The following is a 15,962-nucleotide window of genomic DNA, read 5'->3' on the forward strand; positions in this document are numbered from 1 at the left end:
ATGTAAGCATATATACCTTTCTCTTATGTAAGTAGAGTTTGCAAAATAAATAGTGATACAGTTCAACCTAGCCTCACTTGGATGGATGGTGAAGTCAAGGTTGTACCTTTTATTGTTTCGATCTAGGAAAGCAACAAGTATCCTGCACAAACAAGAAAGCTAAAAAAATGGTTAAATGAAAGTAATGAAATGGAAAGATAAATACGGCAGCGGAAAATATATATAAGTTGGTGATATGTTTAAAGGAAATGATGAAGTATGGTAATGGAAGTAGAATGAAGGTGATGGAGATGAATATGAAAAGTAGTATCTCAAAGAAGACTCAAAGAAGAACCAATGTTAAAGAACAAAGACTCAGACTTTATATTGCTTCTTTAAGGGATGGTAAACAAGGACTTTGACCCACTTTCTATAAAGAGATAGGAACCAGAAGTATCAGGGTGACATAGATAGGGGTGACGCCACAAGCATAAGCTTGATAAGTCGATAAAGTTAACTTAAGAACTAAAGAGAGAAACTCTCACAAATATTTGATTAAACAAAGTGAATTGGTTTCTTTTACAAATGAATGGAAAGCTATTTATAGGCCTAAGAGTGCATGGTGTGAATACAAAACATTTAATGAGTGAACCTTCATGGATGAGTGTTCATACTTTAAGTAGATACAAAGCATGGCTTAGGTGAATGAATTTTGATGAATGGATATTCATCTTTTTAATGGAATACATCCTTTGGCCGAATTCATCTCACCTTGTGTGAACTTGTTGATTTGTCTTCTATGGATGAATGTTCATGAATGTATCTTGGCTGAAATTCTTCCCCTTGTGTGAACATGACTATTTGGCTTCTGCATGAATGGATGAATTTAAAAGCCTTTGAATGAATCCTTGCACCTCCTCACAAATGTTCTGATTCATTTTAATATTCTTTTCTCGTCCATTCATGTCTTCATTAATTCCTCCCATGCATAAGTCCTTTGAAGGAGATGAATGGTTGCAAATCCCGTATTAATTTCCAGCCTGCACTGTCTTCAGTAATCTGGGCATATCACAAGCTCCCAATATCGGATTAATGTAATTCAAAATGCATTGGAAAGCTACGAGATATGGGATTAAATGTTAAGAAGACATAATCACCCAAAGATGCTTGGAACATGTTCAAAAATGTAGATGAATCTGACTGACGTGAACTGTCCAACCAACTCTTCAATTGCCTTTAGTCTTCTTAGCATCCAATGAACCTAGACAAAGTATGTAAACAAATAATTAGATAGGAATTGAGCTATGATAATGAATGCATGCTTCCACCTATGTTAATATGAAATGAGCTAACTATGAATGCATATGCATTGAATGAGTTATATAAAGATGTGAATTAATAAGTCATGCATGAATATCATATATTATACATATAAATGACAGCATATAATATTCAAGTAAAAATTAAGAATAAGATAAACATGTTCACGTGACATGTAATGCATAAATGAGTAAATAAATAATAAAATAAGGCAAGACTCCCTTAGAATCATCTTGGAAGAACTTCAAAGTTGTGAGCATGTTTTGTTGAACTGGTGGTCGGTAGGATCACATCATCCCCCCCCTTCTTTAAGGCGATTTGTCCCAAATCGATGCTTGGTACATAAGGGAACAACTTTGATGTTCTTTTGAATGGAAATTCTTCATTCTCATATTGCATCGTTTTCTTTGCTCAAAATGCTTCACATGTTCAAGTCTTTGCTTTTGATTCAACAATCTGAAAAATAGAACAAAGTTAGAAGTAGATAATTTAGAATCAAAGGAAAGGAAAGGATTAAATTCATGAATGAATGAGTTTGGACTCTTAATGTTCTCCATGGTTAGGTTCATTGAATCGTCCCTTTTATAAGGTTCATTCGATCTTGAGTATGAGGTGAATGTACTTTGAAGGTTAATGAACATGTTCTTTATAATTTCAAGTGACACATCTTTTGGAATTTAAAAAGAAATGATGCTTGAATCATCTTGAATGTCCCTTGGAATAACCTGCAAATTCAAAGAATGAATATAAGAAAAAAATTGATTAGTATAAAGCAAAACTTCCTTCTCCTCGCATTCGTTCCTTTCATGCTCATGTTTTTCAACACACTCATCTTCACTCTCATTTTCAACTCCAAATGTCTTAGTTTTCTCACAATGTTCTCCTTTGATTTGTTCATGTTCAACTGCATCATATCTTTTAACCACAACCTCACTTGTAATCTTTTCATTTTCTCTTCTACACGCACTTCCCCCTTTGCTCCCAAATTCAATATTTTTAACTTTCTCATTTTCGACTCCAACGTTGCTCACATCAATTTTATCATTTTCATTCTGATCTCCCTCCACTATTATTTGTTTCTCACGTGAAACTTCTCTTTCAACTTTCTTCATGGCTTTATTTTTCTTCCATTTCTCTATATGTGATTTGACGATAACTTGGCATTCATGGACTTGATTTGGGAACATTGGAACCAACGTGATCTTTCTCCCTTGGTGTTTGAATGAATACTTGTTGGAGAACCCATCATACAATGCTCGTTTATCAAACTGCCACGGACGTCCGAGGAGAAGATGGCTTGAATTCATGGAAACAGCATCACACAAGACCTCATCTTCATATCTCCCAATTAAAAATGACACAAGTACTTGGTCCATGACATCTAACTCTTCATCTTCATTTAATCCTTGCAAAACATATGGACTGGGATGTTTGGATGTTATAAGCCCCAACTTCTCAACCATGTATGTGCTTGTAAGATTTGCACAACTTCCACTATCAATGGCTACAAGGCATACTTTATCATTCACATGAAAATGAGTATGAAATGGATTCCTCCTTTGCTGTTCGTATTCCATTCGAAAGATGGGAGAATTGTTGAAATTTAATAGTTGAATAAGATTAAAGGACCTTACCAATAATCACTCACAAATCCTCAGATCACTCCAAAAAATGATGCTTCACTCAACGCTCGTGTTTGCACTCAGGAATTAAATTGGCTTTTGCAATTCCCCTTCTGAGAAAAATTTGTTAGTGTAGAGGAAAAAAAACAGAAAGGTAGAAAGATTAAATAATGAAGGGTGGTCTTATAAAAGGAAGAAAAAGAAAGAAAGGTTCAATTACTATGCAAAGATACTCACCACCTTCCTAGAAGAAACAATCAAAGGTCTTGAAACTTCTTTAGGATCGGTTGGAATGATGTTGCTTGTCACCTTTGGCACCTCTTTGCATTTTGCTTTATTTGTTTCCTTTCTTTAGTTTTTCTTCACTTGGAATCCCGTGTTGATGTTGGGATTAACTTGCTGATTTTTTTTTGTACTTCTCTTTTTGATTTTCTTTTTATTGAATGGTAGGATGGTTCTTTTGCTTGTTCTTGTTGTAATCCACCTTAGCTCTGATTACCATATGATACAGTTCAACCTAGCCTCACTTGGATGGATGGTGAAGTCAAGGTTGTACCTTTGATTGTTTCGATCTAGGAAAGCAACAAGTATCCTGCACAAACAAGAAAGCTAAAAAAATGGTTAAATGAAAGTAATGAAATGGAAAGATAAATATGGCAGCGGAAATATATATAAGTTGGTGATATGTTTAAAGGAAATGATGAAGTATGGTAATGGAAGTAGAATGAAGGTGATGGAGATGAATATGAAAAGTAGTATCTCAAAGAAGACTCAAAGAAGAACCAATGTTAAAGAACAAAGACCCAGACTTTATATTGCTTCTTTAAGGGATGGTAAACAAGGACTTTGACCCACTATCTATAAAGAGATAAGAACCAGAAGTATCAGGGTGACTAGATAGGGGTGACGCCACAAGCATAAGCTTGATAAATCGATAAAGTTCACTTAAGAACTAAAGAGAGAAACTCTCACAAATATTTGATTAAACAAAGTGAATTGGTTTCTTTTACAGATGAATGGAAAGCTATTTATAGGCCTAAGAGTGCATGGTGTGAATACAAAACATTTAATGAGTGAACCTTCATGCATGAGTGTTCATACTTTAAGTAGATACAAAGCATGGCTTAGGTGAATGAATTTTGATGAATGGATATTCATCTTTTAATGGAATAAATCCTTTGGCCGAATTCATCCCACCTTGTGTGAACTTGTTGATTTGTCTTCTATGGATGAATGTTCATGAATGTATCTTGGCTGAAATTCTTCCCCCTTGTGTGAACATGACTATTTGGCTTCTTGCATGAATGGATGAATTTGAAAGCCTTTGAATGAATCCTTGAACCTCCTCACAAATGTTCTGATTCATTTTAATATTCTTTTCTCGTCCATGCATTTCTTCATTAATTCCTCCCATGCATAAGTCCTTTGAAGGAGATGAATGGTTGCAAATCCCGTATTAATTTCCAGCCTGCACTGTCTTCAGTAATATGGGCATATCTCAAGCTCCCGATATCGGATTAATGCGATTCAAAATGAGTTGGAAAGTTACGAGATAGGGGATTAAATGTTAAGAAGACTTCATCACCCAAAGATGCTTGGAACATGTTCAAAAATGTAGATTAATCTGACTGACGTGAACTGTCCAACCAACTCTTCAATTGCCTTTAGTCTTCTTAGCATCCAATGAACCTAGACAAAGTATGTAAACAAATAATTAGATAGGAATTGAGCTATGATAATTATGAATGCATGCTTCCACCTATGTTAATAATGCAAATGAGCTAACTATGAATGCATATGCATTGAATGAGTTATATAAAGATGTGAATTAATAAGTCATGCATGAATATCATATATTATACATATAAATGACAGCATATAATATTCAAGCAAAAAATTAAGAATAAGATAAACATATTCACGTGACATGTAATGCATAAATGAGTAAATAAATAATAAAATAAGGCAAGAGTCCCTTAGAATCATCTTGGATGAACTTCAAAGTTGTGAGCATGTTTTGTTTGAACTTGGTGGTCGGTAGGATCACATCAAATAGGGGAACCGAGTTGAATAACAAGGATCCCTTCCAACGATGTCGTCTCCGGATACTGCTCGGTGTCACGATATAAACTTGTTTCCGGAAGTTTACCCAGCTTACAAGGTGCAGGCCTTGCCACATATAAGAGTGATCTAAGTAAAGACAATCCCACCTGAAATTGTAATCCATGATATACGCATTTTCCATTGAAGGAATTCGAGACCGACGTCCCTATTAAGTTTGGGAAAGTTACGATTACTGAAAGCAAGAGGCCGACGTCCATGCTTTTGAAGCTGACGCGGAAGAAGGCGGCCACTAAGATGAGGAAGTCTAATTTATCGACTTGGTAGAGGTGGTGTACATCTCCTCGTAGTTGATGAGTCCCAGCATGGCGGAGGTGATGATGGCGGCTAAGGCTACCAAAGGGGTATAACTAAAGACAGGAGCCAAGAACAATAGTGTTAACATCATGCACAGTCCTTGTACCACGTTCGACATTGCGCTCTTACACCCTGAACTCACATTCACTGCTGTTTTTGAGAATGGCCCTGCAAAATTTTTATTCATTTTTTCCATTAATCTCTTGGCAAAATCAAGGTTAAAGTACATTAGAAGTCATTAAACTATACTCACAAATAGTTGTTTTGGCCATTAAATGTTTAAGTTATAAAATGATCATTAAATTTATTGAATTGTTACAAAATAATCACTACAATGTTATGATAAGTGCAAAATTTTGATAAATTTAATGATTATTTTATAACAGTTCAATAAAGTTAATGATAATTTTATAACAGTTTAATAAATTTAATGACCATATTATAATTTTTTGAAAATTCAAATAATTAAAACGATTTCATGAACATAGTTCAGCTATCTTTGGTATACTTTACACTAAAATTAAAATGGTTTAAAAATGTGAAGGTCCCTGTATTATTTCAAAATCTAAATTTAGTCTCTATACTTTAATTTTGTGACACTAAATCTCTATCATACTTTTGATCTGAAAAATTCAATATTTCCTTCCATTTTTGATTAATTTTATCAATAACGCCTTACACATCCTTAGATTGCAGTCGCCTATGTTTACATTTTTAGCAATTTTAATTCTTTATCTTTAAAAATTCATAAAAAATATTATTAATTGAATAATATAGTTTTTTGTCGTCAATGTTGTCATTTTTTAAGAACTAAATTGATAAAAGTTATAAACACAAAGGAATAAATAAAAGCTTAAGGACTCAATATCACAAAATTAAACTTTAAAATAATAGAGAGACCTTTGAAATATTTAAACCAATTAAAAAGAAAGACTAAAATTTATACCAGTTGTTAAGTAACATGAAGTGAAAGATCCGACCATGTTCATGAACTCAAAGGCTATTATTTCTTTGTTGCCGTCAACTTGTTCATTTTTAATGATGGCAAAGCTTCGCCTATTGCTACACCTTCCTGTGAGTTCCATTTTGAAATTTTTTGATCAATATCAATTTACTGGTTAAAAGGTGAAAAATATCATGATTAATTAAAGATAAGATAACTCTCAATTTTTTAAATTTGATATTTGTCTAAATTATGATATTATGTAACTTCATTGAAATGACCAAAAATATAAGTTTTGGCCTTTTGGGTTGAGACATAGACCAATGGCATATGGCTCTAGACAATTTGAAGAGCGCATATTATATTATAAAGGTCCATTTTCAGACATCAATGACTAATCGAAGGTGTCTAGTAAAATTAAATGTTTAAATTAACGTGTGTGGCGATTTTTAAGATTAAATAACAAATAGGTTAGAAAACAATTAAGTACAAAATAGGTCTAAAACAAATTCAGATAAACACTAAATGCTTAGAAACAAATTCAAGAGCCATTTTTAAATAACACATTTATTCATGGGTTAAAGCTAACATATGAATAATATTTTTAATAAAATTAAATTTTAGTATTAGTGTATACGATAATTTCTAAATTTATGTACTAACTAGGAAGTTAAGACAAGTTCCAGAATCAAATCTAGTTTAAAAAGTTTAATAATCAATTAAAATCAAATTCAGAGAATAAAATATACATTATCCTTAACTTTTATTTCAATATCTCCACGTGTTAAATAAAAATTTTGAGTTCACCCTTGATTATTAAGTCTTTGTACTGCATAACAAGAAATTTAGTTAATGTATATATATATATATATATTTTGATAAATTTAAAGGGCATACGAGATAGTGTCTATTTAAAAATCTTTAACCATTTGACAATTAACGTTCATAGCATTGGTATAAGTCGTGCTTGAATTTAGAACCTTACAGAATAACAATAAATCTCTAAACCACTAAGGTCACTTAGTTCGTTAAATTAATGTATATTTGGTTTCAATGTGAATGGGAAATTTTAAACTTAGTAGCATTGAATGTTAAATAATGATGAATATTTTTTCTATTTAATGTTTATACTATCATGATTTCTTCTTATATAAATTATAAGATATTAAATATTTAAAAATACTTAATTCTTAGTCATCTTATATAATATATATATATAATAATTGTAATCAAATTAAATTCAATGAACAAATTATATTAGCAAAACCAAATAAAGAAAAAAAGAAAAAGAAATACTTACAACCATTGCTATAAGCCCGGTGACTATGTCGACCCTAATAGTTATCAGAAGATAACGCCTACCAAAGTTCAAATAATGAATTTGTAATGCCCCAAATATCGAATCAGAGACTTTAATGAAAAGTTTTAAAATTTGAGGATTTATTTGATTAAATGATAAAAGATGAGAAAATGATTTGGAATAGTGTTTTAGACTAATTTGTAACAATAGATGAATAAAGTGGGCATTTTGGTCCTTTAAAGGAAACTGAATTTAAAATTCATTCTTAATAAGGTATTAAAGTAAAGGGAAGAGGGGAAAGTCAGTTACCAAAAGCTATCTCTTTTCTTCCTCTTTCCTGTGGAAAAACTCTCCTCCATAGCCAAAGGTAAGATTTCATTTGGCTAGCTTTTCCTTTTGTTTTTGGTTGGTTTTTGAAGCATTGAATATCATAGAGGCTTAAGGAAGGGTTAAATCAGGTCAAAACTAAGAGATGGAAGAAATATTGGAGATTTAAGAAAATGAGTTTTGGAATGATATGTTAAGATATGAGTTTTTATTGATGTTTACTAGTGTATTTGACTTGTAAAATAAGTAAATGAGAGATTAGAAGCATTGGATGAGTTTAAAAACATGTTAGAAAAAGTGGTGTGATTCTTACATTGAAATGTTCTTGGGAGAATTTAGATATTTTAAGAAGCTAAATGAAGGAAAGTTAGTAGGGATAAGTAAAGAAGAGTTTAATAGTATTGTTGCGTGTAAACATAAGGAAATTTGACCAAATATGGGTAAGAATCGGGTTAAAAAATGGAAAATCTGGGTAAGGGTATCGATACTGATAGAACAGTATCGATACTGATAGAACAGTACCGATACTGATAGAACAATACCGATACTATAGGCTTAAAATTAGAAGAATCATCTTAGAAGTATTGATATTGATGTATGTAGTATCGATACCGAGAGGGGGTATCGATACTATGAGGAAGGTATCGATGCCATTGATAAAAAAATGCAAAAATAGTATCGATACCGTAATAGAGTATCAGTACCGTAGTATAGTAGTTTCGATACCATGGTAGGGGTATCGATACTATTGAGCCAGAAATTGTAAGATAGGCTAAGGTTGTTACAGAAAATTTAATAATAGTACTTTTGAGTATTGTTTAAGTATAAATGTTAGGGAATATACTAACAATTGATATTGTACATGTCTTTAATGGATGCTTGAGTAGATCGAAATCAAGCTCCCGAGTCAAGCAAAACGAAAGGCAATGGCAAAGTAGCTAAGTAATCAGATTTGCATTTTGGGATATAATAGTGAGGCAAGCCAAGTGAGTGCAGTTATTAAGTACCTATATGTGATGATAGTCATAAATGTATGATTTCTTAATATATGTATGGTGATTAATAAATGGCACTATGTGTGCAACTCACGAAATTTGTCATATGTTGATAAACAACTGTATGGGCACTATGTGTGCAACTCACGGAATTCATCATATGTTGATGAACAATCGTTTCAGAACTATGTGTGCAACTCACGGAATTCATCATATGTTCATGAACAACCGTTTAGGCACTATGTGTGCAACTCACAGAATTCATCATATGCTGATGAACAACCGTTTCGACACTATGTGTGCAACTCACGGAATTAATCATATGTTGATGAAAAACCATTTAGACACTATGTGTGCAACCCATGGAATTCATAATATGTTTATTAACGACCGTATAGACACTACGTGTGCATCGAAACGAAATGATAATAACTTGAAAATAATGAATTGGTATTTGATCGATATGAAATAATGACATCATGATTTCATCGTACCATTAGTCTTGCCTTAGTAAGTAAATACTTAACTTGTGTTTATTTCACGCGTAGGTTATAATACAAGCGGAGTAAGGAGATCATCGAACATCAAAGCTAGTGTCGCCTTGTCAGTAATAGTACGACATTCATGTCTACTTTTGATGTATTTAGTTGGCATGTAATAGATTTAGTAAAAACGCTTTGAAAAGCATTTGATTTAACATGATGTAAAATGGTGAAGTGTTTGAACATTACTTTTTGTTTATCTATTTAAGTTTAATGCATATTTTATTATTAGTAAATGAAAATGTTTTATAAAAAGGAATAATTTTTTTCGGGTTTTCAAATGCGGAACTATTTTAAAAGTTATGTGACATATGTAACTCATGTACGGAAAAGTATACGGGAGATGGGTGTTACATTTATTGGTATCAGAGCTACAGGTTTAGCCGATTCTCGGTCGAAATCGAGTGTATTTTAATGTAAAAAAGGGGTTTACATGCTATTAAGATGTCAAGGTTACTGATATGGTATAGAAAGAATATGATAGATGTCCCTCCTTACTAACTTAAGTATTATCTTTATGTATGTTATACTAGATGTCAGATTCTATAAATGCGAGAAGAACGGCTGAACGAGAGAATAGAGATGGATTGGGTAGTGAAAGTTATGAAGAGAATAATGAACATCCAATTCCGTCTGAGAACGCCAGCATACCGGCACATCAGGGTATGCCCGTGCCAGAGTTTGGAGCTTTTATGCAAGCTCTCGATGCTATATTGATAAGGTTCCAACCTCCTCCACCTCCCCATGCTCCTCCAGAACCACAAATGTTAATCCCTAAGGAGTTAAGAAGTTTGGGAGCTCCTGAGTTTCGGGAAGGTCCGATGGATGTTGATTTATGGTTGAACGATGTTATGATAATGTTGGAAAGTCTGCAGTGCTCCGATCATGAAAAAATGGGCGAAACTGTATTGTTACTATGAGGATCAGCTCGGGTGTGGTGGTCAAATACGACGATGTATGCATCACCTAAACAAGTGAACTGGCAATTCTTCCAAAATAAGTTCAAGAGCAAGTATATAGGGAAGCAGTTTATGAGGTCAATGATGTTGAAATTTCTTAACTTGAAGCAAGGTGATCGAGCAGTGTACGAGTATGAGGTTGAATACAATAATTTTAGACGTTATGCTACCGAGGTAGTTCCTAATGATAAAACTCGACGGGATTGGTGTGTTGAGGGTATGAGGCCTAAGTTGAAAGAGATGATGTTGGCCTTAAACTTTCCTAGCTTACAAGAAGTTATAAATCAGGCTAAAGCTATTGAAAGAGCTCAAGAGGAGACTTTAGCAGCGGAGAAGAATTTACAGATGGGAAAAAGAGAGGGAATGTCTTCAACTTTCCATCATGCTAAGAGAGGCAAGGGCTCGAGTTCCCGATTTATTGACAGAGATAGTTCTACTGCCGCTTCTCAGAAAACTAAACAATCACAATCTATTGTTGTTAGCTCGGGTAGAGCTTATGGAGAAAGAAGTAATCCATGTCAAACATGTGGCAAATTTCATCAGGGAGTATGTAGAGTACTCTCTGACACTTGTTTTCTTTGTGGAGAAATGAGTCATTATGCTCGGAACTATCCACAGAGATCCGGAGATAGATCAGTGCAAACTGAGAGATCAATAACAATACCTAGTAGAAGTAGAGGAAGGGAAGATCAGGCGGTCAATCTGAGGCTGGCCAGCAACAAGAGACTCAAGGAGTGGCCCAAATTTATAATATAAATACTAGTGAGGATTGGGATGATCCAGAGATCATAACAGGTACATTTCATTTTTTTTATTAGTATATTTTTGTTCTAGTTGACTCTGGTTCTACGTACTCTTATATTAGTACAAAGTTGGTTAGAACTAGAGGATTTCCTTTAGAACCAATTTCTAGTGAAATGATAGCGGTAAACCCTATGGGTCATAGTGCAAGGGTCGATTGGGTGTGTAGAAAATGTCCAATTAAGATTCAAGGGGTTGTGTTCTCGGTAAACTTGATATAGTTACCCTTTGATGAGTTTAAAATCATTTTGGGCATGGATTGGTTGTCTCTATATAATGGATGGGTAGATTGTCTCCGGAAGCAATTATTCTTAAAGGTTATGGAAGGCTCTGAAATTGTAGTGATAGGTGATAAAGCGAAATCACCACCCAATGTGATATCGACCATAACTGCAAAGAAAATGATGTCAAAAGGATTCATAGCTTTTCTAGCTAATGTGATAGACACTCGAGTACCATAAGTGAGATTAAATGATATTCCAATTATTAAGGAGTTTCCAGAGGTTTTTCCGGAATAATTACCAGGTTTACCTCCATATCGGGAAGTAGAATTCAAGATTGAGGTTTACATGGGTACCGAACCTGTTTCTATGGCTCCGTATAGAATGGTTCCAACGGAGTTAAGGAATTTAAAAGCACATTTGCAAGAACTGCTTGATAAAGGATTTATCAGACCCAGTGTTTCTCCTTGAGGGGCACTTGTGCTATTTGTGAAAAAGAAGGATGGGTCTATGCGGTTATGTATTAACTATCGTCAATTAAATAAAGTAACGATAAATAACAAGTATCATCTTCCGAGGATTGATGACCTTTTTGATCAAATGGAAGGCGCAACAGTGTTCTCTAAGATAGACCTGAGGTCAGGGTACCATCAGTTAAAGATCGAGAAGGATGATATTTCAAAGACAACTTTTTGGACTCGGTACGGACACTACGGATTCATGGTAATGCCATTTGGATTTACTAATGCTCTGGAAGCATTTATAAACTTAATGAACAGAGTATTCCAACCTTACTTGGATCAATTCATTGTGGTATTTATAGATGGTATATTAGTGTACTCCAAGTCAAGAGAGGAACATGATGCTCATCTTTGAGTTTTCTTTAGATACTTCGTGAAAACAAGTTGTATATGAAACTGTCCAAATGCAAATTTTGGTTAGCTGATATTGCTTTCCTTGGTCATATATACTCTCTGCGGAAGGCATAAGAGTAGATTCTAAAAAGATTCAAGCCATAGTGGATTGGCAACCCCCAAATAATTTTATGAAAGTTCAGAGTTTCTTGGGGCTGGTTATAATAAGCGGTTTGTGAAGAACTTCTCAATGTTAGCTCTGCCACTAACTAAGTTGTTACGTAAGGATATGCCTTTTGTTTGGACGGGAAAATTCCAAGAAAATTTCGAAATGCTAAAGAGAATAGTAACGGAGGCCCCAGTGTTTTTGCAACCTGAGTCAGGTAAAGATTATATTGGTTTCAGTGATGCATCCAATAATGGGCTGGGATGTGTGATGATGCAAGAATGGAAAGTAGTGGCTTATGCCTCAAGACAGTTGAAGAATCATGAGAAAAATTATCCAACACATGATTTGGAATTGGAAGAAGTAGTGTTTACTTTGAAAATTTGGCACCATTATTTGTACGGTGAGCGTTGCCATGTTTACACGGATCACAAAAGTTTAAAGTACTTGCTGACTCAGAAAGAGTTGAATTTGAGACAGAGAAGATGGATTGAGCTCTTAAAACATTATAATTTGACTATTGATTATCTTCCTATAAAAGCTAATGTGGTAGCTGATGCGCTATGTCGAAAGACTTTTACAACTCTACGAGATTTAGATGTGCATATGTCTTTAAAGGAAGATGGTGCCTTGATTACTAAACTAAAGTTAAAGCCGATGATTTTGGATCGGGTAAAAGAGCTGCAAGGTCGAGATGAAAAATGTTTGGCGAAAATGGTGCAAGTTGAAAAAGAGGAGGCCAAAGACTTTGAAATGAGAGTCGACAGATGTTTATATTATCGGGGAAGATTTTCATTCCTGATAATGATGATTTGAAGAAAGATATTCTTTTGCGAGGAACATTATAGCCGTTTGACAATGCACCCAGGCGGGAATAAGATGTATCAGGACTTGAAGAGTCGTTATTGGTGGCCTGGTATGAAAAGAGTTGTAACAAAGTTTGTTGCAAATGTTTAACATGTCAGCAAGTAAAGGTTGAACATCAAGTGTCATCTGCATTGCTACAGCCGATAACCATTCTTGAGTGGAAGTGGGAGGAAGTTACAATGGATTTTTTTTCGGGGCTACCTTTTTCACCAGGTAAAAAGGACTCGATATGGGTAATAGTGGACAGATTGACCAAGAAAACTCATTTTATTCCAGTTTGAGTAGACTAATCAATGGATAAGTATGCAGAGTTGTATATAAAAGAGATAATTAGACTGCATGGAGTGCCTATATCGATAGTGTCCGATCGAGACCCAAGGTTTACTTCAAGATTCTGGAAGTCTTTACAAGTGGCATTGAGTACTCGATTGAATTTCAGTACAACTTTTCATCCACAGGCAGATGGGCAGTCAGAACGAGCTATTAAGATATTGGAAGATATGCTAAGGGCATATGTGATTGAATTTAAAGGATCATGGGAAAAGTATTTGCCTTTAGCGGAATTTACGTATACAAAAGTTACCAATAGAGTATTAAAATGGCCCCGTATAAAACTTTGTATGGGAGGAAGTGCAGAACACAATTAAATTGGTTTGAATTAAAAGATTGAGACCTAGTTGGCCCGGATTTGATGAAAGAAATGGAGGAAAAAGTGAAAATTATCCAGAGTAATCTAAAGATAGCCTCCGATAGCCAGAAGTCTTAAGCTGATTTGAAAAGAAAGGAAATCGAATTTCAAGTGGGGGACAAAGTGTTTCTAAAGGTATCGCCTTGGAATAAGGTATTACGTTTTGGGCGAAAAGCAAAGCTGAGTCCCAGATTCATTGGACCTTATGAGGTCTTAAAAAGGGTCGGACCCGTAGTTTATCAATTAGCTTTACCTCAGGATATGGACAAGATCCACAATGTTTTCCATGTATCGATGCTTAGAAGGTATAGATCAAATCCATCCCATGTCATCACACGTGAAGAGATAGAAATCCGACCAGATTTAACTTATGAGGAAGAACCAATACGGATCTTAGCTAAAAAAATCAAGGATTTGCGTAACAAAAGGATTCCATTAGTAAAAGTGCTCTGGCAGAATCATAAGGTAGAAGAAGCTACTTGGGAAAGAGAAAAGGATATGAGGAAGTAGTTTCCACACCTCTTCGTTTCATGTACTTCTTTAAATTCGATGATGAATTTTATTAAGGAAAAGTTTTAAAATTTGAGGATTTATTTGATTAAATGATAAAAGATGAGAAAATGATTTGGAATAGTATTTTAGACTAATTTGTAATAATAGATGAATAAAGAGGGCATTTTAGTCCTTTAAAGGAACATGAATTTAAAATTCATTCTTAATAAGGTATTAAAGTAAAGAGAATAGGGAAGTAAGTTACCAAAAGCTATCTCTTTCTTCCTCTTTCCCGTGGAAAAACTCTCCTCCATAGCCAAATGTAAAATTTCATTTGGGTAGCCTTTCCTTTTGTTTTTGGTTTGTTTTTGAAGCATTTAATATCATAGAGACTTAAGGTAGGGTTAAATAAGGTCAAAACTAAGAGATGAAAGAAATATTAGAGATTTAAGAAAATGAGTTTTGGAATGATATGTTAAGAATGAGTTTTTATTGATGTTCACTAGTATATTTGACTTGTCAAAGAAGTAAATGAGAGATTAGAAGTAAATGAGAGATTAGAAGCATTGGATGAGTTTAAAAACATGTTAGAAAAAGTGGTGTGATTCTTAGATTGAAATGTTCTTGGGAGAATTTAGATGTTTTAAGAAGCTAAATGAAGGAAAGTTAGTAGGGATAAGTAAAGAAGAGTTTAATAGTATTGTTGCGTTTAAACATAAGGAAATTTGACCAAATTTGGGTAAGAATCGGGCTAAAAAATGGAAAATATGGGTAAAGGTATCGGTACTGATAGAATAGTACCGATACTATAGCCTTAAAATTGGAAGAATCAGTCGAGCAATATCGATACTGATGTAAGTAGTATTGATACTATGAGGAAGGTATCGATACAATTAATAACAGAATGCAAAAATGGTATCGATACCATAATAGAGTATCGGTATCATAGTATAGTAGTATCGATACCATGGTAGGGGTACCGATACTATTGAGCCAAAAATTGTAAGATAGGCTGAGTTTGTTATAGAAAATTTAATAATAGTACTTTTGAGTATTATTTAAGTATAAATGTTAGGGAATATGCTAACAATTGATATTGTACGTGTCTTTAATGAATGCTTGAGTAGATCGAAATCAACTCCCGAGTCAAGCAAAACGAAAGGCAAAGGTAAAGTAGCTTAGTAATTAGATTTGCGTTTTAGGATATAATAGCGAGGCAAGCCAGGTGAGTGCAATTATTATGTACCTATATGTGATGATAGTCATAGATGTATGATTTCTTAATATATGCATGGCGTTTAACAAATGACACAATGTGTGCAACTCACGGAATTCATCATATGTTGATGAACAACTGTATGGGCACTATGTGTACAACTCACGGAATTCATCATATGTAGATGAATAACCGTTTCGGCACTATGTGTGCAACTCAATGAATTCATCATATGTTGATGAACAACCGTTT

Source organism: Hibiscus syriacus, unplaced genomic scaffold, assembly GCF_006381635.1.
Source record: "Hibiscus syriacus cultivar Baekdansim isolate YM2019G1 unplaced genomic scaffold, ASM638163v2 tig00117048_pilon, whole genome shotgun sequence".
In the NCBI taxonomy this organism is placed as follows: Eukaryota; Viridiplantae; Streptophyta; class Magnoliopsida; order Malvales; family Malvaceae; genus Hibiscus; species Hibiscus syriacus.